The 18736-nt window shown below is 51.8% G+C and overlaps 1 long non-coding RNA gene across 1 annotated transcript; it reads right to left on the bottom strand.

The window, feature by feature from the left end:
• Positions 1-12898: 12898 nt before the first annotated feature.
• Positions 12899-15061, bottom strand: LOC118904850. The gene is made up of 2 exons (XR_005022099.1): positions 14855-15061; positions 12899-13652 (listed from the first exon to the last, which is right to left on the bottom strand). It is a non-coding gene; the product is annotated as an uncharacterized LOC118904850 (long non-coding RNA).
• Between the last annotated feature and the right edge of the window lie 3675 nt (positions 15062-18736).

Below are 18736 nucleotides of genomic sequence, written 5' to 3'. Positions count from 1 at the left end.
CAGGTAAACACAGATTTGAGCAGATGCTGCAAAGTTTAGGTAATACCCAGCAGATGTAGAGGAAACAAAGTATTGAGTTCCAGCTACAAATAAGAGCTAAATATTGCATCGTCATGATAGGTTAGAACATGTGATCTCTCTCTTGATTTGAACTAATAAAGCTATTATGCCAACAAACAGGTTAAGAAAATGTGACATAGTAAAGACTTTGGAATTTTAAGTTGTAAGACAGTAAATAAACTGAGTAGCATTTTTAAAAAGGTCTTCTCCTTTCCCAGTTTAACCAAGGAGGTGAAATACTTGTATACTGAAAACTACAAGACATTAATAAAAGACATTGAGGAAGACACAAAAATATTGGGAAAGATATTTCATGTTCATGGATTGGAAGAACCAATATTGTTAAAATACCCACACTACTCAAAGCAATCTACAGATTCAGTGCAATCCCTATCAAAATTCCAGTGGCATCTTTCATAGAAATAGGACAAATAATACTAAAATTTGTATGGAACCGCAAAAGACCCCAAATAGCCAAAGCAATCTTGAGAAAGAAGAACAAAGCTGGAGGCATCATGCTCCCTGATTTCAAACTATATTGCAAAGCTATAGTAATTAAAATAGTTTGCTTGGCAGAAAAAACAGACACATAGATCAGCGGAAGAGAATAGAGAGCCCAGAAATAAACCCACACATAAATTATATATATATATACTCGTACATATACACAAATATAAATGTGTGTGTGTGTAAATATATATATATATATATATACACACACACACACAAAATTCAGCCATAAGAAATAATGAAATCCTGCCATTTGTGACAACATGCATGGACCTCAGGGACACTGTGCTCAGTGAAATAAGTCAGACAGAGAAAGACAAATACCACATGATCTCTCTTGCACGTGGAATCTAAAAACCAAAAAAACAAACAACAAAAAAACCAAGCTCATAGATACAAAGAGCCAGAGTTGGGGGGTGGGGTGGGAGAAATGGGTAAAGGGGGTCAAAAGGTAAAAAGAAAAAGAAAAGGTCAACTATCACTACTATCACCACACTGCTACACCACCACCATCACTAAACCCTGCCAGCACCACTATGGAGGCTTTTGGGGCTGGTTTAATATCTACAATAACAATTATGAGATTTTTAAAACTACATTGTTTTACTAGCATGAAAACAGGAATGGCCTGCTTTTTCTAACTGTCATCTCTACCCTGGGTTTGTCTTTACTTCTCCCAAATAATTTCTGATTAACTAAAAGAGAAAGGAGAATCTTCCCAGGTTTCGGAACTCTGAGTGAGACATTGGCTTCTTTCACCTGCTACATTTTTACCTTGAAACTCCCTTCCTAAGGTATCCAAGGGAACGCAACGATGCCAAGTGGGAAACATCAAGCACTGGTGTAGGAAGCAAGGGTTTTTGTCTGTCTGTCTGTCTGTTTATGACCGCGTTCAATTTCTTGAAGACACCGTCCAGGGCGCGAGTTAGCCCAGGGAAGAAATAGAGGGGCTCTGGATGTGAGGGTGGATCTCAGGAGGGTCTGGGTCGGAGCACTGAACCTGTTACTCAAGAGCTTTAGGGTCCAGAGCCGGTCACGTAAACTCAGCTTCCTCCCTGGAACAGTCCCTGCTTCCCAGGGTGGCTGCAAGGACCGCGTGACGGATGTTGGGGGACACAGCAGCTGGAGCGCAGGAGTGGGAAGCTGGCAGAACTGGGGCGAAGTCTCCTTCCACTGAGTGGCGGCCTTGTGACCTCGGGCAAGTTATCAAAACTCTCTCAGCCTCAAATCCCGCATCGCAAAACGGGCTCAGGAATGTCGGCCTTGCAGGTTTGCTGCAAGCATCGCAGGACAAATGCCTGTGAGGAGAGGGCTCAGCAGGGAGCCTCGCGGGACAAATGGGAGCCTGGGAGGAGTCCCCTGGGAGAACAGCTAGCCTGGCGCCTGGAGCGGGGCAAGTGCTTGATCCACGCGGGCTGCAGGGGAGGCCTAGTCCTGTGGGTCTTGCTTATCCCACTGGACCTGATGAGAAAGATAGCAGAGTTCTCACAAGCCCAACTGCCCCCCTGGAAGTCACCTGGGTGGGCACACCCTCATCTTCGAGAGAGGCCTCTCCCCCCAGCCCCCCGGTACTGCAAGAGCAGCACATAATTTTTATGGCCGAACTACATCTGGAAACATCAGACAGAATACAAAGTTCGAAAGTTCTGTGAAAAGGTTGCATGCTTGGAGAATATGATCTTCCAACCTGAAGCTTTTTTACACAAACAAAACTTAAGTCCTTTCAGGGTTTACTTACATGCAATCTAGAAGCGAGAGACGTTTGGTACAGGTGGGGGGACATCTAGAACAGTCATTTAGAGAGGCTGAAACGAAGTAATTATTTTTCAAGACACACCACGTCTCTTACTTGTTTGGGCTCTTCTGAGATGTTCATCACTAGCCGTTTGTAAGGAGAGGCTGGGAAGCTTGAAGACTGATTTTTTTTTTTTTTTTTTTAATGGTGATGAGACCTGTTTCTTTTTTTTTTTTTAAACTTTGGGTTTATTTGTTTATTTATTTATGGCTGTGCTGGGTCTTCGTTTCTGTGTGAGGGCTTTCTCCAGTTGCGGCAAGTGGGGGCCACTCTTCATCGTGGTGCGCGGGCCTCTCACTATCGCGGCCTCTCTTGTTGTGGGGCACAGGCTCCAGACGCACAGGCTCAGTAGTTGTGGCTCACGGGCCCAATTGCTCCGCGGCATGTGGGATCCTCCCAGACCAGGGCTCGAACCCGTGTCCCCTGCATTGGCAGGCAGATTCTCAACCACTGCGCCACCAGGGAAGCCCTTGAAGACTGATTTTAAAGAAGTAATATACCTGGGAAAATATTCCGTGAACATTTTTCTAATCATAAATTTCTACTCTCTGATGGGATTTTAAATGGAGTCAGAAAACCTCAAATGCTTTTTAAACAATTCTACCCATGAAGGCTTCCCTTTTCTAGAAATGTACCAGTTGACCAAAATGTTTCCAAAGTGGGACCCTTCCAGATCTAAACTAAAAATGACCAAGCTCCCAGTCACACCAGGACAATCCGTGTCCCCGATTTGAATATTCAGGGCCCGGAAGGCTGTCGGCCCTCACACGGCCTGCAGGCCAGCAGTGCCCCAGCCGGGCAGAGCCACTCAGGCGGTGACCGACCCCAGGCCACTCCTTCCCCGCTCGGTCTCCTTCGGGCCCTGCGGGAAACTCACACACCACCGTCCTCTTTATAAGACCCAGGAAGAAGGGCTTTCCCAAGCTCCACCAACCTCATTTCCTTTAAAATAAGATATTGGAAGTGAATTAAACGTTCTGTTTACTCTGTGCACTGGACTTAGCATCTCTGCTCTGATAATGAGCAGAGAGGGAAAGGCCATTTTGAAATGGGCACTGCCACCCACTCTACTAGGATTATTTGTAATCAGGGCGTTTTAATGCAAAAGAAACTCTGTGTCCTCTCTGCTCTGCAGTGAGAAAAAAGAAAATAACAGCACTTAGCTTAATCAAGAACACTTTCCAGCAGGAAAATATGTATTGGTGTTGAATCTGATTCTAAAAATATCTCCAATCGTCTTTGTCTCTTTTGCCATCTTCAGAGTGTGAGTGCGTCGAAGCTGGATGGAGATCCAAAACACAAGTGGGCCTTTGTTTCTGGGAAACCCTAACTAGCAATACTTTGCGCTGACGACAACATTAAAGGGGAACGTAGGAGCCGTAAGGGCCATAGCACGGCTCGGCCTGGTCTCCTCAGGAAGGAATGAGTCTATTACTTTTGCTCACACAGTGCTGTCCAAGTTTAGATCTCACCACTGGTGTAGTTTGCTTCTTCCGACGCATTCTTTGGCAATTAGCCGATTCCCCCGTCACTGGTTAAGGATGTAGACAGACGTGTGGTGGAAGGGGCGCTTTGCCCATTGGTTCACTGGCATTTCTCTGTTTCAGGAGTTGATCTTTGCCTCCCCCGGTGGGAATATTTTTAAGGTCCTTGGATACTTTATTTGTTTTTACTTTGCCAAATTTCTGTAAGTTTCAATCTGGGTAAAAGGATTTGTTCTCTTCCTGTGCTTGATAAGCCTAAAAATTTATTACTTCAGTTTCTTTTTTATTTAGAAAGTATTGAGAACTATCCCCTAGTCTTGCCTTCAGAACCTGTTGCAAGCTCTGCGCCCTCCACTCAGGTAAACGCGTGCTGCCCACAGCGTTCTGACGGCTATTTCGGGGCAACTTCAGATGTTCTGATCCCCATCGATGCACCAGGGACACTGGCTTAGGCACTGCTACGTTCGAAGGTAAACCCAGCTCCACCCACTAAGAAATGGCAGCGCCCCCATTAAGAGAAGGAGAAGAGGGTGTGTGCTCTGTGCCCGCCGAGCGACAGTGGCCCTGGGGAGACTGGGGCTAGTTCCTGTCAAGGGTGGGAGGCCTGTAGATGCCAGGCCCTCGCTCCTCGTCATCTCCTTCCTCTCTTCCTAACCTGTGGCCATAGGAGGGCCCCGGGCTCGGGCCTCCGTCTTCTCCAGCCCCAGGGCTTCGGCTGCCATCTGTACACCCCGATTCTCCAGTTTAGTCTCGACTTCCCTAAATTCCCTCGGAGCATTCCACTCGGATGTCTAGAGGCTTCTGAAACCAAACGTGTGAAAGCAACCCCGGATGCCCTGCCCTCTCCAGTCTGCCTCTTCCCGGCCCCGCTGCGTGCTCCAGCTCAGCTGGCAGGAACTCACTTCACCCCTTCCTCAGCTCGAACCCCAGAGTCGTTCCTGACTGCTTGACCCCACGTCCCAGCCCTTACAAATCCTGTCTGCGAGAGAGCCCCCGAGTCTGACCACGGCCTGACCCCTCCTCCCGCCCCAGTCCACGCTGCCCTCATGCCCGGCTGACCCCTCCCCAGGGGACATGGTGCCTGGAGCCAGCGCCCTTCAGGCACAAATGCCGTCAGACCACTGAGCTGCTCCCAACCCTACGACTTCCTGCCTCCCCTGCTGAGGGCAATTTAGTGCCAAATCCCACTGTGGCCGTGTGCTGCGAGCACCTCATGGCCTCTGGCTCCCCTGACTTGTCTCCTCCACTCCCTCCCTTCCTCCCCACGTTCCAGAACCCCTGCATCAGCCCTACTGACCTCAACCATGGCTCACAAATGGCCAAGAACATTCTGGCCCCAGAGCTTGGCAGGCACGTCCCCTCAGCCTGACATGCCTTCCCAAGTACCCACTTCCCAGGTACTAAACACCTTCCTGACTCCATCCCGGTCCCTGCCAACACTGCTTCCTCAGAAAGCCCAGCTCAACCCTGTCTCATGCTCTCTAGCCCCTACTTTTCTTTACTTGCCTCCAAACACTCCGAGTATCTGACACCATGGTACCTGTCTGCTTGCCTGCCTGTGCAACGTGGTCTCTGTGAGAAGAGGGCGTTTGCTCTGTCACCCCCGTGTCCCCCGTGCCGGGGGCCTGCCTGGTGCAGGGGCAGCACCCAGTGACCGCTGGTGGGATCAGTGAGCGAGTGGCCTTCTAAAGCCGGCCGCTCCACGGTCCTGCCAGCCCATCGGAGACGTGGGCCTCCTCCCACCCCCCCCTCCGCCCCCCGGCAGACAGGACCCTGAACTCCTCAGGTGTCAGCCACGCTGCACCTGGGGAAGAAGAATCTTAGCAATCCAGTGTAAGACCCACTGCAGACGCTCAGACTCTGGAAAATGCAAGAAGACTCTGCTGTCGTGGGGAGAGGCGTTCATTCTTCTGTTTAAACCAAGTCAGAGGAAAGTATTTTAAATATCCTCCAAAGCTCCCGGAAACACAGGGTCCATCCGGCTGTTCGAAGACAGACAAATGGCCTCAGTGTGGGCTGTGGCGTCAGCACCGCTCGGGCTCCGCGGCGGCCTCGTCGAGGGCTCCCCGGCTCCTCCTCCCTCGCCTCCCACTGGGTCCCCCCAGGGGAGCCATGCGGGTCACTGCCAAATGCCCCAGTCACACGGATGTTCCCTCCAGGGGGCACTGAGCACAGACAGACCCAGACGTCTGTCTAAATCTATGTCCGCCACGAGGCTAAATAGAAGCAGCCCAGGTGTCCCGAGCCCGCTGACCCCAGAGTCACCCACCACAGCCTAGCACGGCGGGTCTCAAAGCGGGGTCCCCGGCCCAGCTTCAGCGGCATCACCTGGAGGCTGGAGAGGAATTCACATCCTCAGGCCCCCGCGCAGACCTGCTGAACCGAAGCTCCAGGGTGGTGCCCAGCTTGTGTGTTTGAACAAGTCCTGCAGGGGACCCGAAGTTTGGGAACCAGTGTTCCAAATCGAGGTTTCTGCTGGAACTTTGATTCCTGCCCTTCCGAAGGCTAAGCTGAAAGTCTGGTCCATGAACGGGGTTTCCATGGCCTTGCTTTCAAGCCCGGCCACTCTTGCTATTTTACACGGAGCAATAGGAACTCTTCAGGGAAATTAACTTAATGTAACCTTTAAGAGTAACAGGAAAGCTTCGACTTCCCTAGTCAGGAAGATAACTAAATCGTCCTCACTCTAGAGAATGAAGAATAGGTGTACCTTAGAAAAATATGGCTTAAATCAATCAGTAAAAAACCAATAGCAAAAACCTATCATTTTGCTTCAAGTATCATCAGGCAAAAAAATAAAAAATAAAAGCTTACAAGTCTCACTGTTCAAAAAAGCATTTCCAAATATTCAATGTAGTGTCATCTTTATACTTGAAACTTTAAAAAATGGAATCATTTATACTAATACAGAAAAGGAGCCTTCTAATGAACTGCTCAAAATTCAAATTAGGATCAGCTGTTATAAAACAGCACATATATAATTTTCCTTACCAGACGCCCTTACTGAAGTAAGATATCTGAATTAACATTTTCTCCATTGCCCCAGGTTTAAGTCTCTGTGGGCTGGTGACAGCCACCTACAACCAAAACTATGTCCACATACAGTATGGCCCACGTGTGTCACTTGATTCAATTAACTGCACACTAGGAGCATTCTAGAACCAGAGCTTTAAATGGCCTTTTTGTCTCCTCCCTCATCCATCTGGGCAGTGAACTTTACATTAAAATGCAACAAGAAAAATGTCCCTTAAAGAACTTTATTGACAAAAAGGTAAATTTTTAATAACTCTTCAGTAGACTCCATTCAAGACGGGGAAACATGTCATGTGAGTAGGATTTTTACAGTCCTCATAGGAATTCTCCATATTAAAAGAATGTTTTCAGTTTAGAAAGAACCCGACTGCAAAACATTCCTGAACGGTGACAATCTCTGCCTTAAATGTATTATATTTGGTGGATCTTTGTTTGCTGAGCGGGGAGTAAACCACATCCTGCTGAAGCGATTTTCCCCTTCATTCAGAGCACAACAAAAATGACCCAAACACTGAAATTGATCAAGAGGTTTTATTGGGAGGGCACAGAGTCTTGTGGGCTGGCTGGAATAGCTAATAACGTCACCACCAAGCAAAGGCCACAGAGCTGACAAATACCACAGCGTCTCACAAGAGGTCAGAGTCCCAGCTGAATAAAACCTTTCTCTGGAAAATCTATCAGAATCTACAAAGCGGTTACAAGGCAGAGAGGGCCTCCATCTCAGCAGGGAGAGGGGCCCCCGTAAGGCTCTCCCTACCTCGAGGGGGTGTCGTGGGCCTGTGAAAACGGGGGAATTACACGCCCCGCTCTCACGAAAGATCAAATATTGCACTTTTTCCAAAAAGGAGGTAAAATCTGAATCCCAACAAGCAGGACAGGATCTCAGGGGTTCTGCGATACCTCTAGGCTATGGTTAAAAATGGAAGGTGTCATGTGTGGATGTACAATCATTCTAGACTGGCTTGAAAAGAAAGAGATCTAATTCCAACCTAACAGGTAAAACTAAGTCCAGGGAGCGGGTGTGGGGTGGGAGAGGGTGAGACATGGTGAGTTTGGATTCGATTGGGATTCAGGTCAAGGCCAAGGTTTAATTTGCAGGTCCACCACCTCCCTCTAGATGGTGTTGACCTTCCAATACAATCTTCTGAGCCTCAGTTTCCCCACTTGAAAGACTGCTTCAGAGGGCGCTAGGAGGATTAAATGAGGTATCTTGTGACAGTCCCTTAAAACTGTGCCTGAGACTTAATCTTTCAACAGAAGACTTCCAGAACATATGAGGATAAATATATAAATATAGAACAAATAATGTGAGTACAAATCTGTGCACTGAAATCCCAGACACACTCATCTCAGAGTAAGTGTCCTCTCAGAGCATGACGATCAGCCGCGTGTTCCTGGGACATTGTGTCGTTTTCGATGTTTTTTGGGAATCACATCCTTGACCACAGAGGACGCCACTCAAGGAGAAGCCAGTTTGCTTCTGGCTGAAAAGACGGAGGCGTAAAACTCATTTCCCCCCATGTTTCACACCTGTGAAGTGATTTTTGGTGTTACTGCAGGATTCCAGGAAGCATTTATCTCCAGCCACAGTGAACGTGGACTCCAGGGCACTAAAGCATTTCCTCGGCATCTTATTAGTGAAAATGTCAGCTCTGCTCGGCTCACCCCGCAAAGACGCGTGGCCTCCTTTTCCACACGCACACGCACGCCTCCCCACCCTCCCCCCTGCCACGTCACGTCGGTGTCTCCACGTCCTGAAGTCACACGCTTCTCCAGGGAACTTCCAGCCCCTCTGGTCTTCGAGACCCGATGGACAGTCAGTGGGCGGCCCAGCGCTTTGCAATTTCCCGAGGACCACAGACGTCAGGCAGGGCGGGGGGTGGCTGGACTTCATCACAGAGGAGATTGACTCTGTGTGTTTGGAGCTCCGTGTGAGAGCTGTAATCTTCCTTCAGAGCCACACGCTTGATGCTCCTGCCTTACTCAAGCGTTCCGGGAGCGTCGTCTGTCCTTGGATGAAGGCGCCGGGAGGTTCCTTCACTTTCCTCCCGCCAGACGCAGGACGGGGCCCACAGCCCAGCCTGACGTCCCCGCCCCCTCCTCCGGAAGGGAGAGTTCCAGGTGTGGAGGACTCCCCCGCACACACACACACACACACACACACACACACACACACCTGGCCCCTTCGGGGGGAGGGGCACTGGCGGCCGGGCTTCCACGTGGCCATGGCCATGACGGCTCTCCATCCCTCCCGGCTCCCTGCGCCTTGGCGCCCTCCCGTGTCCGCTGTGGCTGAGTTTGTGCCCCTGCTGCTCCCAGCGCCTCGCCCGGTACAGGGGGAAGGGGGAGGAGCCATGGGGAAGGGGGAGGAGCCATGGGTGACATCAGATGTGGGGCGGGGCAAGGCGACTGGAGGACCAGGCGAGGCGGGGTCACCGAGCGGCGCTCGGTCTGCAGAGGTTGCAGCTAAGCCACGGCCACCCTGTCCTGGGTGCTGCCTCTTCTCACAGGTGAGAAAACACATTCGGAGAAGTTAGTTGGTCCAAGTCACACAGCCGCTAACTGCGAAGCCCAGAGAGGGGCCCCAGGCTGTGTGACCCCAGCGGCCCGTTCCTTCCCCAAACACGCCACCTGAGCACAGCTGAGGGGAGCGTGTGGGGAGGCCAGGCCTGCTCTGCACAGCTGGTGCCAGAGAACAAGATCTGGCCCTCCAGCCGAAGGTTTGGGTCAACACCCATGGTCCCTGTATATTTAAAGCTGACTCAGAGCTGACTCTGCCCCAGGAGCTAGGAACTTCCTTACTCTTTGGAACCTCTGAGAATAGCCAAGATTTGGAAGCATCCTAAGTGTCCATGGATCAATGAATGGATAAAGAAGATGTGGTTTATACACACAATGGAATATTACTCGGCTATCAAAAAGAATGAAACCTTATCATTTGTGGCAACGTGGATGGACCTTGAGGGTATTACACTAAGTGAAAAAAAATCAGACAGAGAAAAACAAATACCACATGATTTCACGTATGTGTGGAATCTAAAAAAGAAAACAAACAAACAAAACAAAACAGAAAGACTCGTAGATACAGAGTACAACCAGGTGGTCGCCAGAGGGAGGAGGTGAGGGGACAGACAAAGTTGGTGACAGCGATTTAGATGTACAAACTTCCAGCTATAAAATAAATGTCACCCAGATGTAAAGTACGGCATAGGGAATAGAGTCAATAATATTGTAATAACTTGGTATGGTGATGGATGGTAACTGGTCTTATTGTGGTGATCATTTCACAATGTATAAAAATATCAAATCACTATGTCGTATGCCTGAAGCTAATATACTGTTGTGTGCTAATTATAACTCAAAGTGAAAAAAAGACAGGTCAGTGACTATACGGGCCGGTCCAGAGGGGGTTCCCACACTGGGCCGGAAGTTGGCCCACAGAAACCCCCACGTCCCTGGCAACCCTAACATTCTATGAGTCCATACAATACAATTACATCCTTCAAGAAGCTGGGAAAAACTGTAAAGAGCGGTTTATCCGAAGGTCAAAGCACAGAGGTGGAAGGACGTCTCCACGGCCCCGATGCTGGCATTTTGCATCAGGTCCTAGCACCTTCCCCCCCTGTTCCCAGATACCAGTCTATTCAGGGCCCCCTGTGGGGCTCAGGCCAGGACCCACCCCTAACTGGTTCAGAAACTTCCCTCTGTTCCCATCTCTGTGTCCTTCCCCTTCCAGGTGGCACACGGACCTGCTCTGAGCCTGGCTCCAGGAGGCCAGAGTTTCAGACTGGTCTCCGCCACGACAGCCGAGAACTCTCAGCCACGAAACTGAAGCCCCCTGCACCCCAGTTTCCTCTTCTGTGAAGTGAGGTCATAGGGCTTGATATTGACCTTAAAGTTCCTTCCAAATGCCAGACTCTGGGATTCTAACCCCTGATAACGGGCTAGTGAATAACGTGCCACAAGCATCTCCCCACGGCCCAGTGCGCCCCATCTGGGCCACTCTACAAGGGTGGGGGGGGGAGCTTGTCCCCCAGTGATGCCGCGGTCCCTGCCCCCCTCCCTCAAGCTCTGCTCGGGGAGGAAATGGGACTCGGCCCAAGGTTGTGTGCCGGGGCCTGGGAACGCACCGCCGCACAGCGCGCCGAGGCCGACGCATCCCTGCCAGCCCCCGGCCTCTCAGCCCCGGCAGCGCTGCCAAGGCTGCTTTCACTGCGGCTGAAAGGGGCCAGGGCTCCGACACTTTCTCACAGTGTCTCTCTGCTGGAGGGGAGCTTGCCATGGCAGGAGCGCAAAGGGGCTTTGTCTCCGCCGGAGCCCCGCTTTCTTATCCCTCAGCCTTCCTCCTCGCCCCTCTAATCCTTTTTGGCCCGAGGCGGGCATACCCCAGGGCAGTACCCATCCTCAGCCATCTCTCGGCGTGGCCCCCGGCCAGGCCTGTCCACCCAGTGGCCTGCCATCCTCCTCGTTGTGGTCCCTGGATTTTCCAACCTATTTTCTCTCATAAATCTTAGAAGATTGGAACTCCTGCTTTTGGGGGGCAGTTTCTAGCTCAGGTGAGTTGGGATGACAGCACCTTGTTCTAAAGGGACAAGGAGAACAGCCTGATCCCATCACGGGAAGGGGGAGCATATTTTTATAATGTGGATCCCCACCATTTAAGACAAGGCTTTGTTGCAGGAGAAATCTCTGGATTATAAATTCTTATTTTCATGGTATCCGTGCATTCATTGATCATTTGCTTTTCACCAGATGTGTTTTAAACCTGAACTTAGAGGTAAAGTGGAGTCTCCAGAGGATGGAGGGTCTTTGGTTTCCCTTTTCTCACGACCCTCAAGGAGCTTCTCTCTGGAGGCAAGAGCAGACAACTGTCAGTTCCTTCCCCTCCCTTCCCCCGACCCCTTTCCCATCCCAGCTTCTTTTTCTCTTTTTTTCCCTCCTTTTCCTTCCCTGTGGCCTAGTCTAAGGTCTTCCAGTGACATTCCTGGGTGGCTCAGTAAAGTCCTCCCACAATGAGTCACTGTAAATGAAGGGGCAGTGGCAGCACCTGCAGAAGGATGAGAATGAGATTGGTTTGCGTCTCCATCACCAGCTGGGCAGGGAGGACACGGGCCCTGCTATGCTGGACCAGGGCACGAGCTCCTGGTGGTTCCCCGGGGACTCTGAGCAGTTCTCTGGCTCCAAGGAACCTCTACCGAGGAGGGTAACAAATGGTGCTCTCCACTTAAAGAACAAGATTCTACCTGAAACTCAAAGAAAGCTCTTTGGCGCCATGATCCTCCAATGGGCGAAAATCCAAGCCTAGAGGCTGCATGTCATTTCCTTCCTCTTCTCAGCTGCGATCTCTGTACTTTCATTCCCTTCGTCAACACACCCCATAAGGTGAACTCTTTAGGGCAAAGGGGTCTTCTCTGTCCTTTTCTCATCTCCAACCCTGCCTCCCCGGATGTGTCAGAAGCCTCTTCAAGAACACCATACACACAGCGCTGGTCAGCCAGCCAACCTCCAATACCTGCTAATGACGGACTCACCAGAGACCCAGAGAATGGGAGTTAGGAGTAATTAGCTAAAAGCACATGACTTTGCTTCTTCTCAAAGATCACTTCCTATCCACCTTTCTTTGATAATCTCCACTGAAGGATGAGCAAGAAATTCAATTCAGGCATTGAATGCCTGTTTGAATAAGTGTAACAAGTTATAGTGCTTATTAAGGAAGAGAAATAAATATTAATGTTTAAAAGAGTTACAGTCAAAAAAGAGTACATACGAATGGCCAATAAGCACGCAAAAAAAAAGTTCTCGTTATCATAAATCATTGAGGAAACACAAATTAGATCCACATCGAGATACCGCTACATAGCCACCAGAATGGCAAAAAATAAAGAGGCAGCTGATGATCCCAGAATGCCCTTCCACTACTGAGATGGGGGTAAATGCTACAACCACTTGAACTATGACCCATTGATTTCACTCCTGGATATTTACCCAAGAGAAATGAAAACACATGTGCACATAATTACCTGTACATGAATGTTCATGGAGCTTTATTTATAATAACAGAGAACTGGAAACATCCACAGGAGAACGAATGAACACGCTGCAGCATGTGCAACACAGCACTGCTCAGGAGGAGGGAGGGGAGGGCTGACACCTGCACCGCTGTGGATGAAGCCAACGCCGTGCTGACCAGAACACGCTGTCAATTTCATGTACATGAAGGTCTAGAAGAGGCAAATTAATCTACAGTGGGAAAAGCTGAAACAGTGGTTACCTGTGCCTGGGCCAGGATTAACTGGGGAGGGGCACACGGGAACTTTATGGGCGATGGGAATGCTCTATATCTTGACAGAGGTTTGGGTTACACAAGTGTACGAGATTTGTCAAAAGATGAGCAAATATACACATAAAATCTGTGTTTCATTGTAAATTGCTTCTCTTTAAAAAACAAAAATAAAAACACTGTAAAATGCTGGAGAGAAAGGGCTAAGGTCCTTCCTGGAAACGGTCTCAGGGGGGAGACGGGGATCCAGCCAGTCCCCACCTCACCACGGTGTGGGGTGCGGACCATCACGAGGTCCAGGTCTGGTGGGGAAGCACACCCCCATCACCCCACGTTAGTGGGCTCAGTGTCGGAATCCAAGGTCAGGACTTCTCAGAACTGGAAGTCTTGAGACTGGTGAGGTTCCCCAAAGGGCAGCGATGAGGGTGGCTCAGCGGGCCCTGCCACACTTCCTCTCCCAGTGCCAGCTGCCACCAGAAAGGGAGGGCTCCTGTCTCAACGATCAGAAACTTTCAAGTTACAAAAACCTCACTGTTGCAAGGAGCACTCAAGGTCATAAGGTGTCACCTCCCACCCAGGCACCATCCCCATGCCTGGCAAGGCCTGACCTGGGTCAACCAGACGTTCTGAGTCTTCTGATGGGAGGCACTTAGAAGTGCCTGTAATGCTTTCCATCCAAACATGCTTGGCTTGAGTCCATCAGAGGTCTAATAGCCCCAGTTTATAAGCAACGGGAGACAGAGGAACGAGCTAAGCAACGTCACAAGGAAGCAACCGAACAAATCCAGGAGGCGAGGTATTATGCAGCATAATTGGCCCCAAATAAGTTGACGTCATAAAAAAGGGACAGTTATGGATTAAAGAGACTTAAGGAACATAACAACCAGTGAAAACAAACTGCAATGGATTGGTAATTGGTTTGAACAAAATTACTGTTCACAGTTTGAACACAGACTAGGTATTAGATGAGAAGAAATTCAGTGAACTAGAAAGGAAGAGATCATTGACTAAAGATATAGAACAGTATATTCATTTTGTCTAACTTTAAGATTTTTTTTTCAGATGGATATGCTCTAAGATATTCACAGCAGTGATCTCTGAGTGGTTGAAATGTGGCGGTTTTCCTTCTTTCTTTTTATCTCTATTTTCTAAATTTCCACAATGCGTATGTACCACATCGGTTGTAGGTTGAATTGTGTTCCCCCCAAAATTCATAAGCTGAAGTCCTGGCCTTCGGTATCTCAGAACGTGACCTTACTGGGAAATAATAGGGTAGCTGCCGATGTAATCAGTTAAGTTAGGATGAGGTTATGCTGGAGCAGGAATCACAGGTGTCCTCATAAAAGTGGGAAACTTGGACGCAGAGACACACACACACAGGGAGAATGCCATGTGAAGATGCAGGCAGAAATCGGAGTCGTGCTCCCACAAGCCAAGGGAGGCCATAGATCGCCAGCGAACCACGGACGACGGAGGAGCGACCTCAGCAGGAACCAGCCCTGCCCACACCTGGATCTCAGCCTGCTGGCCCCCAGCCCCCGGAGAAGGTAAATTGTGTTGTTTAAGCCCCGGTTTGTGGCATGTGCTTTGGTGCTGCAGCCAGTGGTGCAACCTCTGAAATAAGAAGAAACTGCTGAAAATCAAAGTTAAAATAGAAAACCCAGGGCCCGCGGGGGGGTCGCCGGCCCTCACCGTGTCAGGAGCTTCTGTTTCGAGGGCAACAGGTTCCATTTTATACATGATGAGACCATTCTTCCTTGCATTGAGCTGAAAGCTGCCTGCCGGGCTCTGCCGCCCGTGGAGCTCATGAGTCAGTCTCCCCGTGCGTGAGTCACTTCTGCTCCCCAGGGCAGCGCAGAGGAGGAGGCTGCGCTCACGGGGGCCTCCCGAGGCCGCCCAGCTCTGCGCTCTCCCCGCCCGCCCGCCGCCCGCGCTCCCGCGCCCCCGGGCCCGGCGCCGCCCCAAGGGCACCGGGAGGGATGCTGAGCCAGCGCGGTCCCGTGCCCTCAAAGAGCCGCCCGCCTGGTGAGCGCGGAGTCTATTATTATAATGAACTGCCTCATGCCCCCGTCACGTGGCCCTGAGGCCCGGCCAGAAACCTGAGCCGACGGCCCAGCCGCTCGAAATAACTCCCAAGAATAACCGGCCTGCGCTGCTCCCCGCGCGCCCCGCGGAAGCCCAGGCCGCCCGCTTCCTCCCCGGGCTCCCCAGGAATGAGGCTATCATGTCTCACACACTGAAATACAATAAACTGGAACAATCGGAGGAAGTGTGGAGCTTTCTCCACATTCGGAGCGAAAGGGGACCCTGCTTATCAAAGTGACAAGATTGATTCAGTTGCTACAGACTTCCAAAGACTTCCTTTCCCAAAAGAAAGGCCGGGAGGAAGGTCATGTCCTTCGGCCACCTCCACCGAGCCAGGAGCGCCATCTGCTTCACATCGAGCAGGTCCGTCAGCTCGTCCATCCGGGCCCTGGAGACTGCGACACAGCACCCGAGGGGGCGGGCAGAGGGAGGCGCAGGTCCCCTAACACCAGCACGTCCCTGTCATCTACCCCCCAGGAAAGGGCAGGGGAGGAAGGGCCGGGGAGGGAGGAAAGGAAGGGGGAGGGGAGGAGAAGAGAGGGGTAGGGGAGGAGACATGAGTGGGAGGTGGAGGAGAATAGAGGGAGGGGAGGAGAAGAGGGGGAGGTGGGAGTAGAAGAGTAGAGGGGGGAGTAGGGGAGGAGAAAGGGGACTGGGTTCGGGGATGAGGAGTGGGTATGGGAGTTCGGGGCAATAAGTGGGGAGGGGGATGGGGGCTAAACATTTGGGAGTGTGCTGAGGGGGGGGGAAGGAAAGGAGGGGAAGAGGGGGAGGTGAGAGAGGGTGGAGGGGGAGGAGAAGAGGGGGGAGGGGCAAGGGCTCGCACCATCGCCGGGGGCACCACCTCTGCAGGGACCGGCCCTCCAGCCCACGCCCCACACTTTCCGATGGCTCCCCTCCCCACCCTCCCGGCCCGCAGAGGCCAGAGAGGTCTCCCACAGCCTTGCTTCCGTCATGTCCTTTCGCTACTCGAAAGCCTTCCCTTTCGCTCCCCTGCCCGGAGTGTAGAGCACATCCTGAGCTGGGTGGCGAGGCTCTTGGTCCCCTGGACCAAGCAGGCCCCACGTCCTGTCCGGGTCCTTGTCCGGGCTGCCCCGCGTGGAGCACCCTGTCCTGTCCTTCCCCAGGTGGCCGGGTGGAACCTCCCAGCGACCCCACTGAGCCCAGGGTGAGCCCCCCAGACCCTGCGCCCCTCCCCTTGGATGCGGCTACAGCTCGCGTCCCAGGCGCTTCCGACGGCGCCCTGGTGAGCAAAGGGCGCGCCCCAGCGGGCTGGGCCGGAGGGGGCCGCAGCCCAAGCAGAACCACAGATTGTGACAACATTAGAGCAGGCGTCCCTTCATCCTGCGACGGCGACAGGGCCCCGCTGGAGACTTACCAGGGGCCCCAGACAGCCGGGCGCCATCGGGATGAAAGCCGGGCTCTCCCCGCACCAGTCTGAGCAAAGGCATATGAGCCGGGGGTCTCTCTCGTCTCCACGGGCTCTGAAAAGAGGGGACCCGTCTGAGTTTGACGCCACCATCTGCGGAGGTGGCTGCTCCAGGGACAGAGGGACGCACGGAAACCGGAGGCCAGTTTACTGGTTTTGCCTGGAAGTGGCTTACGACAGCACCTCCGGCTGCTGTTTGCAGAGCACGGGGCCTCAGAGTCCAGTTTTTGAACAAAGAAATATATCAGAGGGACGAGGGCCTTTGTCAGGAGCTCTGCGAACCCACTCTTGAGAGCCCTGCTCTGGGGGAACTCCCTGAGTTTCCTGATCCAAAAAGCCAAGAACCAGACCGCAGACAGGGAAGATTAACTGCAGGAAGGCACTGACTGCCTACGTTTATGTCCTTGGGAGACTTAAGGGACAATCAACGCTAAATTTAGACACAGCTTCGGAATCCTTCTCAACACTACCCATCAACCAGGCTTGTAAGTTGAAACCGATTTGCCCTACACGCTTAGTGAGGAGGGCCCTATGGTGCCCACCTCCCAGTGACGCAGTGCCCGAGCCAGCGGCCGGCTGGGTCCTCCCTGGGCGTTTCTCAGGGCCACACCCCAGGCCCCTAGCTTGCCTCCACACTAGGGCCTCCCACAGTCTCTCTCCATGGCCTGGAGGCGCTGAGCCGCGGGCTTGCCCATGGGAACTGCACACTCCAGTTATTAATGCAACTTCCTACAGACTGGCCCTGGAGAATTTCCATGGCACCGGGGCTACTCAGAGGAATTTCAGTCTGTCAGTCAATGCATCAGTCAACACCTACTGAACACCTTCTACAGAGACCCTGGACCTTGGGAGAGGAAGGGACGCGGATCCTTTTCTTCATCTAATGAAAACTGCTGCATCCTGGCAGGTGTATCAGCTACAAAAATAGAGAAAATTCAATTAAAAGTGCCCCAAGAAACAAGACATGTATTGTATCACATAACAAGTTCAGAGTCAACTACTCAGGGCTGGGGAAGGCCGTGCGCGGTCACACCTGAGGGCGCCAGGCACCCCCGACTCCCTGCTCTGCCTCTGTCACGTCAGCGGCCTGTGGCCCCCGGAGGACTGGATCCGCTCCGGACACCGTGTGGGTCCCAGGACTGCATGAAGAGGCAATGCGGCCGCCTCTTGCCTCCCCGCACGAGAGGGAAGCTCTTTCCCAGACATCCCCTGCCAGCTTCCCCTCGGACCCCATCGGTCTGAGAGGTCACCTGCTGGAGCCTAAACCAATGGCCATCACGGGGAAAGGGCCTCCAGGACTGGCTCAAACCCCAGGGGCCTTAAAAGGACAAAAAGCGAGGGACCCCTGTTGCGAGGCTTCCACCTGTCTGCCCCTGACATGCACACAGGCTGCCCACGATTTCAGGGACCTCCTAGACGCCCCCAAGTCTCTCCGTAGACCACACATTAAGATCCCCCGAGGGCCTGTGGGCCAGACACCATGTCACCGTGAGGAAAACACAGTTCTCCACTGGAGAAGCACAAATTCAGTTAAGAGGGGACACACAGGACCTGGCCACACGAAGATCACCATAGTCAGTGTAAAAACAGCTGCAGCGGAGGCCACAGGGAGGGGGGTGGTCAGGGACCATGTGGGGAACGAAGAGGATGGTAAGAATGGACCAGATTCCAGGGGCAGGACAGGCAGGCAGAAGGCGTGGCCAACAGGCGTTCCAGACCCAGAAAAAGCCCGGAGTTTTCACATGACGAAGAGTTTGCAGCTGCAGCTGTGGTTACAGCTTAGCCACTGCGGACCTACTGCTGTATTTGTATTGAGTCCTTTTGATGACAGCATGAGTTCTGAGAACAAAGCTTCCAGCTAGGCCTGTGTAACTGGAGCCCAGAGCCAAAAATAGCTGCTCTTCGCATGCATACATAGGGCCTGATCTGAAGCTTTGACAGCATGTTGTTGTCATTTGTAAAACTCAGAGGGGTCCTCCAAAACCACAGAACAGGTGAATGACCAAACATTTCTATTTGGCTAGTTCCGTCGTGTATAATAATCTTTTAGTTATTTGCTA

Source organism: Balaenoptera musculus, chromosome 12 (assembly GCF_009873245.2).
Source record: "Balaenoptera musculus isolate JJ_BM4_2016_0621 chromosome 12, mBalMus1.pri.v3, whole genome shotgun sequence".
NCBI classification, from domain to species: domain Eukaryota; kingdom Metazoa; phylum Chordata; class Mammalia; order Artiodactyla; family Balaenopteridae; genus Balaenoptera; species Balaenoptera musculus.
Note: the sequence above shows the minus strand (reverse complement) of the source record. Positions and strands in the feature narration are given on the sequence as shown.